We start from the raw sequence: 15,485 nt of genomic DNA, 5'->3' as shown, positions 1-15,485 counted from the left end.
CCAAAGTGTAGTCTCAGTCTTACAGTCTCTAAAGAGGGGCCCAGACACAGGATGAGTCCCCTGGCCACAGCCTGGTTTCTGAGGCTAGATGTTCCCAAGGTCGGGTGGTGGGCAGGGTGTGGAATGCAGCTGAGAGGGAAAATGGCAACTGAAGCCACCTTTGGGTATCTCCCTTGCTCTCTGCTTCCAACGTCCAACCTGTGAGGGCCCAGTACTTTTTCAGGGCTCCTCAGAGGGAGCTAAATCTGGCTCCCCCAGGCAGTCTGACTGTCTAGCCTTTAGCCTCTCCCTGGGAAGCTGGCTCAGCCTGAGTTTGAATCCTGACTTTGCCCTTAATAATTTGGGATCCCAAAACGGTGAGCTGAGCAACGATCTCCTAATCTGTAAAATGCGAACGAAGGTTTCCATGCCCCCACTTTCTAGGCCCCTATCAAAATTAAGCAGTAAATGCTTCGTAAATAGTAGCTATTATCCTCTGTGTCTTGCTCCTCCTTAGGTAATACTGATAAAAAAATAACTGCCAAGCACTCTCCCAAGTACTTTATATCTGGTCATATGTCCTCATTAACAGTCCTATGGGATGGATGCTATACATTATCTCCATTTTACAAATAAGTAAACTGATTCTGAGGGTAAACTCCCAAGCCTGTACTCTTGAGCACTACTGAAACCGAGCAGGACCCTGTAGGGCTCCTGGGCACAGAAGCCTTTCTGTGTCCCCTGTTTCTTGTTTGTAGGAAATAGGCTTCAGCCTCCATGACCTTCCTTGAGCTCCAAAGGGCAGGTTCAAACAGCTGCTAATCAGGGAAGGGAGGGGATGTGGAGACAAAGGGAGGAGCAGTCAAGAAAGAGTAGTGCAGCCTTGGAGCAGGGTCCTGGCTCCTCAAGGAATACACATAACAATATCTTTGAGCTCTTCTGCAGAACTAAAACCCCCAACAAATGGAAGATGTTAACTATTTGATGAAGCGTTCTTCATTCCAGAGAAGTGCATCAGGAGACCACCTAAGGCCAGATTAAAGAAGTGCAGGCCCTGCACACACCCTGATCCTTATCACCAACCCTGCCCTTGAACCACTGCTATTAAACTCCTCACCAAATCCCCCGGTTTGGGACACAGTTTTTGAGGCCATGAGCCTGTTGTGTCCCTGTTTGCCTGGCAAAGCAATAAAACTCTTCTTTTCTACTTCACCCAAAACTCTGTCTCCAAGATTTGATTTGGCACCAGTGCACAGAGGCTGAGTTTTCAGCATCGTTACCCTAACGCCTTGACTCTTCAATAATATAATTAATATGATAATAGCTCAAATAACAAGCGCAACAGACAAAACCCCAGTCACAGCTACGCTTCCTGAAGGCTTGCTGGGGCTGCCACATAAGCCTTATCTATGAGGCAGGAACTAACAGGAGAGAAAATGGAATCTCTGAAGGCAGGGTCACTTGCCTGAGGTCACAGAGGGTGGCAGGACCAGGTCTGAACCTGGGCTTGGCTGTTGCCAAAAACTTTTGGTGATGACTAATCTGGATTCCCTTCTGACCACACCCCTCCCTGCCAGTCTGAGTAGCTTCCTTCTCTGCCCTCTCCGGGGCTCACTTGCTGACAGGCCTTTGCATGGGCTGTGCCCTCTATCTGGAACACTCCTTCTGCCTTTTTTGCCTGGTTTTTTAGCCACTCAGGTTTTGGTGTCAGCTCTGGAGTCACCTCTTCCAGGAAGCCCTCCCTGTCTGAACCTGAGACTGAAACTGAAGCTTGCAGTTACATGCTTGTAACATACTTTCTCATAGCACTCACTGCCAATTACAATCATATTGTCATCTAGGTCTGGCTCCCTGACCTCTTAACCCTGGCCAGCTCTAAATCTTAGTCCTTCTCTCTAGTTTACTCATGCCATCATGGATCTCCCTCACATGCATGGCTAAAATTCTATCTCTAGGCAATTCCCTGGCGGTCCAGTGGTTAGGACTCCAAGCTTTCACTGCCAAGGGCACGGGTTCAATCCCTGGTGGGGAACTAGAATCCCCCAAGGTGTGCGGTACAGCCAAAAAAAAAGAAATCCATCTCTAGGGTATCAACACCCAAGTTTCTATCTTCAGCCCAGATAGTTCTATCTTCAGGATCCTACATCCTGCATCCTACTCAATATCTCCATGGGGGTCTTAGAGATGTCTCAAGCTTGACACATCTTAAACTGAGCTCCTGACCTTCCTCCCAAACCTGCTCCCTCCCCACCTTCCCCATCTAGGTTAATGGCACCTCTATCCTTCCAGTGACTGAGACCAAATACCCTAGGTCCATCCTGGACCTCAGTTTCAGACCCACTCCAACTGTCAGCAAACCCTGGTGACTCTACCTACAGAATCTAAACTCTCCTCCCCTTCCCCTGCCCCCAACCTGGCCCAGCCCCCACCCTCTCCTGCCTGGACAGTTAGAGCAGCCTCCTCCCAGATCCCCCAGCTCCTGAGCCTGCCCTCCCAGTCTTTTCCCCAAACGCAGTCAGAAGGAGCCTGTGAACACCTGAGGCAGATCAGAAACCTACTGGCTGAGCCCTCCCTTGGCTGCATCTCACCACAGTAAGAGTCAAAATCCTCACAAGGCCACCAAGTCCCTAGTGATCTGCCCTGTCACCTCTCTGCCCTCATCTCCTCCCCCTTAAGAAAGTGAGGCTTCCCTGGTGGCGCAGTGGTTGAGAGTCCGCCTGCCGATGCAGGGGACACGGGTTCGTGCCCCGGTCCGGGAGGATCCCACATGCCGCGGAGCGGCTGGGCCCGTGAGCCATGGCCAATGAGCCTGCGCGTCCGGAGCCTGTGCTCCGCAACGGGAGAGGCCACCACAGTGAGAAGCCTGCGTACCGCAAAAAAAAAAAAAAAAAAAAAAAAAAAATGGAGAAGCAGCCCTACTGGCAGCTTGACCTGGATGTTCCCAGTTGAACGAAGACAAGACATAGACGAGGAGGCTCTGCAAATGCAGCAATATCCAAAGAGCCCCTCTCTGGTCACACTTGGGGGCCGATACTCCATTACCAAGGCCCTCTCTAGCCCCTCCTTAGCGACTTACCTCTTACTGCCTCGAGACTACACACCTAGTGATCTCAGGAGGGTGCTCTCAGATCTCCGCTTTAACCCCACACTCCTCATCCCACCTGACACTGCTCTTACCATGTATCACCTGCTAACACAGTGTACAGTTTAGGGACTTCCCTGGCAGTCCAGTGGTTAAGCTTCCACTCCGAGCTTCCACTGCAGGGGGCGCGAGTTCAATCCCTGGTCAGGGAACTAAGATCCTACACGCCCACCATGTGTCACGGCCATACTGTACAGTTTATTTACTCAGTTTCTTGTCTGTTTCCCCCACTGGAATGTGAGCTCCTCGAGCGCAAGGATTTCTGTCTGTCTTGTTCACTGCTATCTACCCAGTTCCTAGAACAGTGCCTGGTTCATCTTAGGTACTCAAATATTTGTTGAAAGAATGAAATGTTTTGTGTGGATTTTCTCGTTGAATTTTCAGCACCATCCATGAGATAGTACAACAAACATTACTAAAGTCTTCCACCATCTTCCAGACTCCTTTGAATTCAGATATGGTTATGTGACTTGCTTTGGCCAATAAAAACGTGAATGGAAATGTTGGGGGTGTCATTTCCCAGTAGTAGCATATAAAGGCCTGTGCAGGATGCTCCATGCTCTAATTCTTTAATGCCCTCAGGTTGCCTAGGCAACTCTGGAAGCTCTGCAAGCACAGAGGTGCCACAGGAAGGAAGCTAGCTAGATCCCTGAGCCATGGCATGGAGGACATCTGCTAATTTCTGTGAACAAGAAATCAGTTTTGAGGTGTTGTTCCACTAAGGGTTAGAACTCAGTTGTTACCTCCACATAACCTAGCCTATTCTGACTGATGGTAGAAGTTATTATCATGCCATGAGTTAACCAGAGGGATGGGATTACTTGTCCAACATCACACAGCTAGTAAGTTCCAGAGTCAAGATTCTAATCCAGGAAGGCTGACTTTGTAGCTTATGCCTCCTCCTCTCCCAGCCCGCCTCCTGGCATGTGGGACCTTAGTTCCCTGACCAGGGATTGAACTCACGCCCCCTGCAGTGGAAGCACTGGAAGTGCAGAGTCTTAACCACTTGACTGCCAGGGAAGTCCTGTAGCTTATGCTTTTAATTCTCACAATTTGCTGCCTCAACGATGTTAATGTTATAATGCCGCCACCAATTAATAAACTCAAAATAGTCATAACTATCCTAGCTAATGCCTCCTGAGGGTTTGATGGGACCAGGCTGGAGTAACTGCATTACAGGCATGTCTTTCAAGGTCTCTCACAACCCTCTGAGAAAGGAACTAACATGAAAGGAAGTGGAGGTTCAGAGAAGTAGAGTCCTTTGCCTGAGGGGATGGCAGAGCCAGTTTGAACCCAAGCATGGTTGATGCCAAGTAGTTCTGTGATGTCTACTCCAGTTTACTGTCCTTTCACTGTCCTCCCTTCGCCAGTGTATTAGGGTTTTCCAGACAAGCAGAATCAATAGGATATATATAGAGAGAGAGAGGAAGAAAAAGATTTATTATAAGGAAATGGCTCATGAATGATTATGGAGGCTGAGAAGTCACATGATCTGCTCTCTGCAAGCTGGAGGCCCAGGAAAGCCAATGGTCTAAGTCCTGGTACAAGTCTGAAGACTGGAGAACCAGGGGAGCCAATGGTGTAAGTCCCAGTCTGAGTGCAGGAGAAGAAGAGAAATCTGATGTTCCAGCTCAGTGGTGACGCAGAACATAAACTATTCCTTCTGAAAGTGAGCAGGATCTTGTGTGGCCTTCCTGGGGACAGACACCCTCCCCTCACCCGTGTCCCCTGCCTCATGTTTGCAGAAAAACTTTAGCCTCCTAGGCCTTCCCGAGTTCCAAAGAGCAAACTTAATCAGAGAAGTGAGAAAATGCAGAAACAAAGGAAAACAGTCAAGCAAGACAAAATAATAATAGTTTAGACATAAAACAAAGTCAAGGACCTTTAGTTCCTCCTCAAGGGCTATAGATAATATCCTGGGCCATATCCTTCAGTTGTTTTGCAGATACTATGCTCATCAGGTGGAAGAAGCTAACTGCATGATGACCATGAGCACGTAGTTCCCAGACTGGATGGAGCCTGAGAATTGATAATGCTGACCCCTGTGATCTCTTGTGGTTACCTCACCACCCACCAATCAGAGAATTGTGCACAAGCTGATTACCTACCTGGCAACCCTCTCCCTCACTTTGTCTTTAAAAACACTCCCCTGAAGGAGTTCCTGTCTGTTGTGCATGACCTACCCATTCTCCTTGCTTGGCCCTGCAATAAATGAATGCTGTACTTTCATTCTCCATAACTTGGCATCAACAGACTGTCTTTGCTGTGTGTGGGGTGAGCGGATCAGTTTGGTTCAGTAACACTTTCTGAGTCTTTTTGTTCTATTCAGGCCCTCAAAGGATTGGATGATGTTTCCCACCTTAGGGTGGGCAATCTGCTTTGCTTAGTCTACCAGTTCAAATGCTAATCTCATCTGGAAACACCCTCACAGACACACCCAGAAATAAAGTTTAGCCAAACAAAAACCTGGACACCCTGCATCTCAGTTGAGTTGGCGCATAAAATTAGCTCAGCAGAGGGGACTCTGGGGACCTAGAGGTGAGCAAAGCCCAAGATGGAAGGAGCCTGGGTCTCTGAAAGACTCTGTGGAGCAGAACGACCCCACTGACTTGCATTGGACTATGGTGTGAATTTAAAAAATAGATTTATTAATGGGGAATTCCCTGGCAGTTCAGTGGTTAGGGTTCCACGCTTTCACTGCCGAGGGCCAGGGTTTGATCCCTGGTCAGGGAACTGAGATCCCACAAGCCATGTGGTGCAGCCAAAAAAAAAATTAAGAAGAAAGATTTATTAAGCCACTGAATTTGGGGGGTGGGGGGGATCTTCAGTTAACAGCCTTATTTACTTTAACTAATACACTCCATGAAGAATGAGCTCTGTGGTAGACTGATTGCAAAAATAGCTCTATTTTCCACCCTTCCATGTATCCTTGCCCTGTACCATCTGACTTTGCCGTTTCTCACATCAAGGGGTAGAGTCTATTTCCTAACTCTTTGAAGCCAGATTGGCCTTGTCATTAACCAACAGAATGAGGTGGAAGGACGGTGTAATACTTCCCAGCCCAGGTCTCAAGGGGCCTTATGTTCTTTTCTCTCTCTCCCTGCGTGCTCTCAGACAATGCCATCATAACTGTCCAGGGCCGAGTTGACCCTCTGGCAAATGACAGATGCAAAAGTAAGCCCAACCAAGATCAGCCAAGCCTGGTCCAGATCAGCAGAACCATCCAGCTAGTCCATACACTTTTTTTTTAATGCAATGTTTTCTTTCATTAATATTTATTTATTTATTTTTGGCTGTGTTGGGTCTGAGCTGTGGCACTTGGCTCATCGTTGAGGTGCGCAGGCTTCTCTCTAGTTGTGGCGCATGAGCTCAGTAGTTGTGGCACGCTGGCTTAGTTGCACTCGGGGCATGTCGGATCTCAGTTCCCCGACCAGGGATCAAACTTGTGTCCCCTGCATTACAAGGCAGATTCTTTACCACTGGACCACCAGGGAAGTCCCTAATCCATAGACTTGTGAGAATAATAAATGATTATTTATTATTTTTTTTAATTTATTTTTTGCCTGCATTGGGTCTTCCTTGCTGTGTGTGGGCTTTCTCTAGCTGCGGCGAGCGGGGCTGCTCTTCGTTGCGGAGCGTGGGCTCTAGGTGCGCAGGCTTCAGTAATCATGGCATGTGGGATTAGTAGTTGTGGCTTGCAGGCTCAGTAGTTGTGGCTCACAGGCTTAGTTGCTCCGTGGAATGTGGGATCTTCCCAGGCCAGGGCTTGAACCCATGTCCCCTGCATTGGCAGGTGGATTCCTAACCACTGTGTAACCAGGGAAGCTCAACGACTATATTTTTGAGCCACTAAGTTTTGGTGTGGTTTGTCACATAGCAATAGCTATCTGATACAGGCTCCATGACCAAACAAATTCAGAAAATGATGCCTAGGAGATTCCCTCTTGTAGAGTTATCATGGACTCTAGCATGTTAATGAAAATTCCTGCAACGAAGCAGCTCATCTAACTTTGTTCAAGCCAGCAAAGCCCACATTTCTTTTATCAAGGAACCCTTTTATCTTTGAGTATTCATTAACATCTCCTCGGAAATTTGTGAAGCTTTTTTTTGCTTTGTTTTTTCTTGTTATAATAATACAAAAAAAAAAAAAAAGGTGCCATGACAATCCTTTCACAAGACCTTACCCACTTCCCTGATTATTTCCAGGGGCCAAATTCCTAGAAACATTAATGATGGGTCAACAGACATCCACATTTTCAGGCTTTGGACTCAGGCTACACAGTCATTCTCCAGAAAGGTGGTTGCCATTCATATCTCAACCATGGCAGATGGGTCCCTTGTTGCCCTGAACGGTCCTCAGCTTTGAGAAACCAAAATTTAAACATCTTTGCTGATATGAGACAAAAGGAGTTATCTCGGTATTTTAAGTGACATTTTTCAAATACTAGTGGGGGTAAACTGGGCTTTCATATTTAGTTGGCCATTAAGATTTCTTCTATAAATTGTCTTCCTATTCTATGCTCATTTTTATTTATTAGCTTTTCATGTTAATTTCACATTACTTTATTAATATCTTCACTCCTTAAGGGTGTTAATCAAATTTCTATCATTTTTTGTTGCAAATATACTTCTCTAATGCATATTTAATTCGATGTTGGCCATGCCTTTTTTAAAAAATTTATATCCATTATCTTTTTTTAATTAATTAATTTAATTTTAATTTTATTTTTGGCTGCATTGGGTCTTCATTGCACGCATGGGCTTTTCTCTAGTTGCAGCGAGAAGGGGCTACTTTTCATTGGGGTGCACGGGCTTCTCACTGTGGTGGCTTCTCTAGTTGCGGAGCACAGGCTCTAGACGCACGGGCTTCAGTAGTTGTGACATGTGGGCTCAGTAGTTGCGGTGCACAGGCTTAGCTGCTCCGTGGCCTGTGGGATCTTCCTGGACCAGGGCTCGAACCCGTGTCCCCTGCATTGGCAGGCAGATTCTTAACCACTGTGCCACCAGGGAAGCCCAGCCATGCCTTTTTTAGACATATAAAACATTCGGCTTTTTACACAGTCAAATTCATCTATCTTTTACTTGGTGGTTTGTTCCCCCACTATACTGAAGTTCCGAAAGTCTTTCCTCATACAGAGGTCATTTACTATTTGCTGGTGAAAATCTTTAGCTTTTCATGGTGTAATCCCCACCACCACCAAATAAAATACCTAAATGATATTTTTCCCTCAAAAGGTGAGGGATCAACCCAATTGGTATGACATGATGCTTCTATTCTATTATAAATTCTTACATTCTCCAGTCTGGCCAATGATTCTTTTATATTACCCAACAGATTGTTCTTACACTGAAACCACACTTTAAATTATGTAAGCTCCATGAAGACAGGAGTTTTGTCTGTTTTGGTCACTGCTGTAGCCACAGAACCCAGAAAGGTGCCTGGCACGTGGCAGGATCTCAATAAATATCTGTTGAATGAGTGAGTGAATGAGTGAGTGGATTGATGGGTGAATGAATACATATTCCAGGCCCTGTGCTGGTATGGTGATTGTCTTTATATTGTGAAAAACATGTTATCCCTTCTTCCGCAAACCCAGAAAACATTTCCTTAATCCTGTATCAGTTAGCTTTTGTTCCATAACAAACCATACCAAAATTAGTAGCCTAAAGGAACAATGATTTTTATTACTTTTCATGATTCTGTGGCTCAGGATTTAAACAGGCACAGCTTGGTCTTTAAGCAATATCTAAGACAGGAGCAGGAAGCTATCCGGTTGACAACCAATGTGTACATCAGGAAAGGGTCTGGGCTGGAGATAGGGCTGGGAATTGCATGTAGATGGTGATTAAAGTTACCAGAATAGATCAGAGGAGAATGTGTAGAATGAGGACAGAGAAGGACCCAATGCTTTAAAGAATGTTCTTTACAGCAAGGTGGGACTGTTTGAAGAACGACCACCAGGGCTTTGACATTCCTTGTAGCAAGAATTCAGATCTAGGGGGACTTCCTAGTGGTCCAGTGGTTAAGACTCCACGCTCCCAATGCAGGGGCCCAGGTTCAATCCCTGGTCAGGGAACTAGATGCCGCATGCCGCAACTAGAGATCCTGCACACTGCAACGAAGATCCTGCGTGCGGCAACTGAGACCCGGCGCAACCAAATAAATAAATTAAAAGAAAAGAATTCAGGTCTATGTGGCTTCCTCTTGAATCTGGGTGGGTTTGTAATCACTTTGATCAATCGACAGCGGCACAAGTGATACTATGTGACTTCTGAGGCTGGGTCACAAAAGGCCATGCAGTTTTTGCCTCGTTCTCCTAGAACGCTTGCTTTGGAGAAGCCAGCTATCATGTAAAAAGTCCAACTACCCTGGGACAGCCATTATGGAAAGAACATGTGATGTGCTCTATTTATCGTCCCCACTCAGCTCCCAGCCAATAGCCAGTGTCACTGGCAGCCAAGTTGCTGAGTCACTTTGGAAATCCTGCCTGGTCAAGCCTTGAGATGACTCCAGCCCCAGCCAACTTCTGATTCAAACACAGGAGAGATCTCAAGCCAAGCTCATCCCAAATTCCTGATCTACAAAACAGGAAAACAGGAAAAATAAAGTGGCTGTTTTAACTTGCTGAAGTTTAGATAAAATTTAATGCAGTGGGCTTCCCTGGTGGCACAATGGTTGAGAGTCCGCCTGCCGATGTAGGGGACACGGGTTCGTGCCCCGGTCCGGGAAGATCCCACATGCCGCGGAGCGGCTGGGCCCGTGAGCCATGGCCGCTGAGCCTGCGCGTCCGCAGCCTGTGCTCCGCAACGGGAGAGGCCACAACAGTGAGAGGCCCGCGTACGGCAAAAAAACAAAAAAAACAAAAACAAAAAAACCCATTTAATGCAGTTACAGATAACTGGAACACAGATGCATTAGGTAGTTATTGCTGCTAACAAATTAAAACCAAAATTTAATAGCTTAAAACAATATTTATTATCTCACATTTTCTATGGGTCAGGAACTCGAGAGTTCCCTATTCCTATTGGCCTACTCCTGACCTATGCACAGGGCTGTTGGCAGGAGTTCTCAGTCAGTTCCTTGCTGACTTGTGGCAGGACTCAGTTTCTCATCTATAGGGATGCTTGAGTTTTATCACATATGGAAAGCTGCCTTCTTGCAGAGCCAGTGATCCCAGAGAGAGAGCAGGATGAAGATACAATGCTTTTTATGACCTGATCTTAGAAGTCCCACACCATTACTTCTGTTATGTTCTATTCCTTAGAAGAAAGGCACTAAGTCCAACCCATACACAATGGGAGGGCTCTTAGAGAAGTGTCAAAGAATTTGTGGAAATACTTTATCTTTTATTTATTTATGTTCTTTTTTTTTTTTTTTTTTTTCGGTACGGGGGCTTCGGACTTTTTTGTTTTCTCCCCTTCTGGATCACAGGCTCCGGACGCGCAGGCTCAGCGGCCATGGCTCACGGGCCCAGCAGCTCCGCGGCATATGGGATCTTCCCAGACCGGGGCACGAACCCGTGTCCCCTGCATCGGCAGGCGGACTCTCAACCACTGCGCCACCAGGGAAGCCCCTATGTTCTCTTTTTTTAACTGAGTTGATGTACAATATTATGTTAGTTTGGGGTGCGTTGTGGACATATTTTAAAACCACCACCCATAATTCAAAAGGACACAGGTACCTCAATGTTCATTGCAGCACTATTTACAATATCCAGGACATGGAAACAACCTAAAAGTCCAACGATAGATGAATCGATAAAGAAGATGTGGTACACATATACAATGGAATATTACTCAGCCATAAAAAGGAACGAAATTGGGTCGTTTGTAGAGACCTGGATGGACTTAGAGTCTGTCATACAGAATGAAGGAAGCCAGAAAGAGAAAAACAAATATCGTCTATTAACGCATATATGTGGAATCTAGAAAAATGGTACAGATGAACTTATTTGTAGGGCAGGAATAGAGATGCAGACATAGAGAACAGACATGTGGACATGGTGGTGGGGGGAAGGGTAGGGTGGGACGAACTGGGAGATTAGGTTTGACATAAATATACTACCATGTGTGAAATAGATAGCTAGTGGGAACCTGCTGTATAGCACAGGGAGCTCAGCTCATGCTCTGTGATGACCTAGATGGGAGGGGGGGAAGGGGGGAGGGAGGTCCAAGAGGGAGGGGATATAGGCATACATATAGCTGATTCACTTCATTGTACAGCAGAAACTAGCACAACATTGTAAAGCAATTTTACTCCAATAAAAATAAATAAATAAAACAATCACAACAGGGATTACAAAATTTTTTTTTAAATGTTTTGGCTGCACTGCCCATGGGATCTTGTTGGCCCCGACCAGGGAAGGAACCCACGTTCCCTACATTGGAAGTGAGGAGTCTTAACCACTGGACCACCAGGGAAGTCCCAGCGATCACAAATTTAACCTCTAAAACTCTAATCCTAAAGCAGCCAGACATGTCATGTAAATCAGTAAGCAGGGTCGACAGGTAAGAGGGGAAAAGGGATATTTTTTCCTTTAAGATGGGCGCTCCTTGACCCAGCTTGAGAGTTAACCGAGACCCTTGAGAGTGACCGGTGGAGATGCAGGAAAGCGGGAGGGAAGACATTTGTTCTCGCTCTCTGATTAAACCATGGCCGGCTCAGCAGGCCTCCCGCACCTGCGCAGCCCCGTCCTCTGCGAGGGAGCCAAACCCCACAATTCCCTGCGCCGCAGGGCGGGAGCAAGACCTCCGCTTCCAGACGTGAGCAAGGTTAGGCCGAGGGTGTCGCATGCTTTTCTGGGAAATGTAGTTTGCGTGTTAGGTTGGGAGACGCCTGTCAATACCAGCGAGACTACATCCCACAATGCACCGCGCGCACGGTGCGCGGAGCAGTGCGCTGCTGTCCCCACGTGGCGACTGAGAGGTTATTGCCCGAGTCTGGGACAGTGCAGAGATTAGGGTTGCAGAGCCTGCAGGGACTTGGGAGGCGGGCGCTGTCCTGGGAACCCCTTTCGGGGAGGGTGACCCCAGAATTGGGCCAGGAAAGATGGGGTGGGGAGGTGAAAACGGTGAAGAAATTGGGGACAGGGCCCACTGTGAGGATTAAATGAAGCCAGCATTGTAACTGTGGACTGTATATAAGCATTTTTATTCCTGTGGCTTATACAGCACTTACCTGCGTGCCTGGCTCTGAATTTAAGTGCTTTACATGTGCTAGCTCATTTAATGCTCACAAAATCGTTTGGTAGGTACTATTATCGGCTTCAATTAAGCTGAGGGCTTCCCTGGTGGCGCAGTGGTTGAGAGTCCGCCTGCCGACGCAGGGGACATGGGTTCGTGCCCCGGTCCGGGAAGATCCCACATGCCGCGGAGCGACTGGGCCCGTGAGCCATGGCTGCTGAGCCTGCGCGTCCGGAGCCTGTGCTCCGCAACGGAAAGAAATGAGGCTGAAACCCAGGGAGAAGGACTTGTCCAGTGCCCAGCTGGTGACACAGCTGGGGTTTGAACCTAGGCTGTCTAGCTATTCCTAAGGTTGCACCACCTGTTAACCTACTGAATTATTCCAAGTTTGTAACTGGTACGTGAATGAACTCAAGTGGGCTATTAGCATATTGAGTTAGCAATTTAGCTCAGTTCCAGGACAAAGGTATTCAGCCTAAATTTAGCACTGGGATCAAGTTTCTGATCAGCCATGAATCACGGAAGGGATTACTTCAAGCCTACAAAGCCCAGTCCCCGTTTGTTCACATGACTCCTATTCAAGTCTCCTCCATCCCATCCCTTCCCTCGTACCAGCACCACCTGGCAAATTTAGTGATTTTATTTTCCCTTCCCCTACTGCCAGCAACCTTATTCATAATGAAATATCACAGTCAAAAAAAAAAAAAGATAAAAAAGAAGAAATGTTTGGTAATTATGTTTGTCTGCCTTCAACTCCCAAGCCAGTACTGTGTTCATTTCATGAGTGTGTTTCCAGCATCAAGCCTGACATACAGTGGGGATTGGGAGGACTCAAAAAATGTGGGGAAAGAGTGCTGGACATTCAGTGTCTTCCATCTGCACTGACCTGAGGATTAAGGGCAGCGTGGTGGATGCTGCAGGTCAGGCACAGGCAGCTGGTTGGGGGACAGGAGGATTTAATGGGCCTGGTGGATCCCGTGGCCCTTTCTTGCCGCTTCCCCTGAGGTTATGGATCTGGGGACCTGGTAAAGGGTGGTCAATGCTGGAGCCGCCAAAACCCACGGTCCATTTTCATAGTAGTGGCTGGGAGGGAGCTGCTCAGCCCAGGAGTATGTTCCAAAGCCCACTCTGCATCTAGGGTGGCTGCATGACTGACACATACTCATCAATACAATATGAGCAGAAATGGAACATGTAGAACATGTTTTTAAAGAAAATGGTGAAACATCCCCACACTGTCTTCTCCTATTTGCCACCTGGAAGCAGATAATTCCAGGCACATGAAGATGATGGAGCCCCAGTATGGAGTCTGGGTGTGTGAATCATGGAGATTGCTGTCAATCAACCAGAAACTCTGCACCGGACTGTGTGTGTAGGGGGATATTTGTTACAGCAGCTGGTATTGCCTTAACACATTGACTACTGTCCCCTTTCCTTTCTGGACCCCTTAAAGCTTAAGCACCAGGTCATTCTGTAAAATGTGCCTCCCCAATCCCTAACTGTGGTTGACTTTCACACAGCAAGTGTAGGTTTCCTAATTAGAAATTACCAGCATGATCCCTTCTATTGTCATCAAAAATTTTAATGTTTCCCATGTTCTGATGGGTACAGCTTCTTCCATGCTGACAGCTGGAAGGCATTAAAGCACACCCTGTAAGTCTGTGCTTAGATCTTCCACTGCAGCTTGACAGATCCTCATATACACTGATGCTGTGACCCTTGCTTGGAGCTTGGAGGTATGACTTTGGGTGATCACTGTGTCCAGGAGAGCATGTGATCGTCTTCCTGCCCTTATTCTTTGGCCTCATCACATGGGGGTGCACACTGGGCCTGATCTTAAAGTGAGCCTCAGGTCCTCAATGCTGAGCTAATTCTGCTGAGCTCTGGCTGAACTAAGGTTGGTAGATTCTGGTTGAGAATTTGGGGACACCCCCTCTAATGCTCTTCACTCTGACAACTCCCTCATGTGGAAGGGATCTAAGCCTTGGAGTCCTTTTATAAAGTAACCAGTTTTGTTTTGTAGATCGACAACTTCATTGATATGTGTGTGTGCGTGTGTGTAGGTGTATGTCTATCCCAGATGGGTGTTTGATGTGAATCTGAGCGTATCCTGTAAGTGTGACTCCCCTGTGTGGGGGGGACAGAATCTTTGTGCACTGACTGTATTTCTGTACATGTGACCTCTAGTGTCTGTGTTTCCGGTGTTTGAGTATGAGTCCAGGTGTGTGAATGTTCTGTGTATCTGAGTGGGTCCACGTACCTTACAGTGGGCATGAGAGGATGTATGCATCAGGCTGTATGTGCACGTGAGCAGCTTCCCCAAGGACCCCTTCAGCTCTCAAGCATTTCAACCTTATTCTGCTTACTGCGGTTGCTCCCACCAGTGCCAACTTCTTCTCCAGAAGCTATAATAAAGTCATTTTAACAATTAAGTAGAACCTCCCGAATAGTCATTCCATCAGGAATCCCTTCAAGGAGCTAATGAGGAGTCACTGCACATGCAGACATACACATGGTGGAACAGCCTCCCTAGAATGCCTGGGCTGCATGCACACGTCACATATCTGAGGGCGCAGACCTCTTTGCCCAGCTCTACGATGCTGTGAGGGGCCTCATGCTACTTCTAAAGACTTGAGATTTCTTTTTTCTTTTAAATATTAAGTGAACGGGTCCCCCACCCACAGGGACAGTGGTAGAACTACTTGTTGACCCCAATATCCCTTTTCCCCAGCTTCTGTAGCTGGAGGAACTTCTGATATTTGGCAAGGAAATGGCCACCCAGTATAAAAACTACATTTCCCAGCCACCTTTGCAACTACAAGTGGCCATGAGACAGAATTCTGGCCAATGAAATAGGAACAAGTTTTGAGTTGTATATACATATTCCTTAAAAACAAGGGGTAGGGCTTCCCTGGTGGCGCAGTGGTTGAGAGTCCGCCTGCCGATGCAGGGGACGCGGGTTCGTGCCCCGGTCCGGGAAGATCCCACATGCAGCGAAGCGGCTGGGCCCGTGAGCCGCGGCCGCTGAGCCTGCACGTCTGGAGCCTGTGCTCCACAATGGGAGAGGCCACAACAGTGAGAGGCCCACATACCGCAAAAAATTTAAAAAATTGAAAAAAAACAAGGGGTATCCCCTCTCCCTCCCCTCACCTACCCAGCTGTCCCCAGCCCCCCCCATAAT

Source organism: Aethalodelphis obliquidens, unplaced genomic scaffold (genome assembly GCF_003676395.1).
Source record: "Aethalodelphis obliquidens isolate GAN/ISIS:26980383/991018 unplaced genomic scaffold, ASM367639v1 scaffold43, whole genome shotgun sequence".
Taxonomy (NCBI): Eukaryota; Metazoa; Chordata; class Mammalia; order Artiodactyla; family Delphinidae; genus Aethalodelphis; species Aethalodelphis obliquidens.
This window is presented reverse-complemented; position numbering follows the sequence as displayed.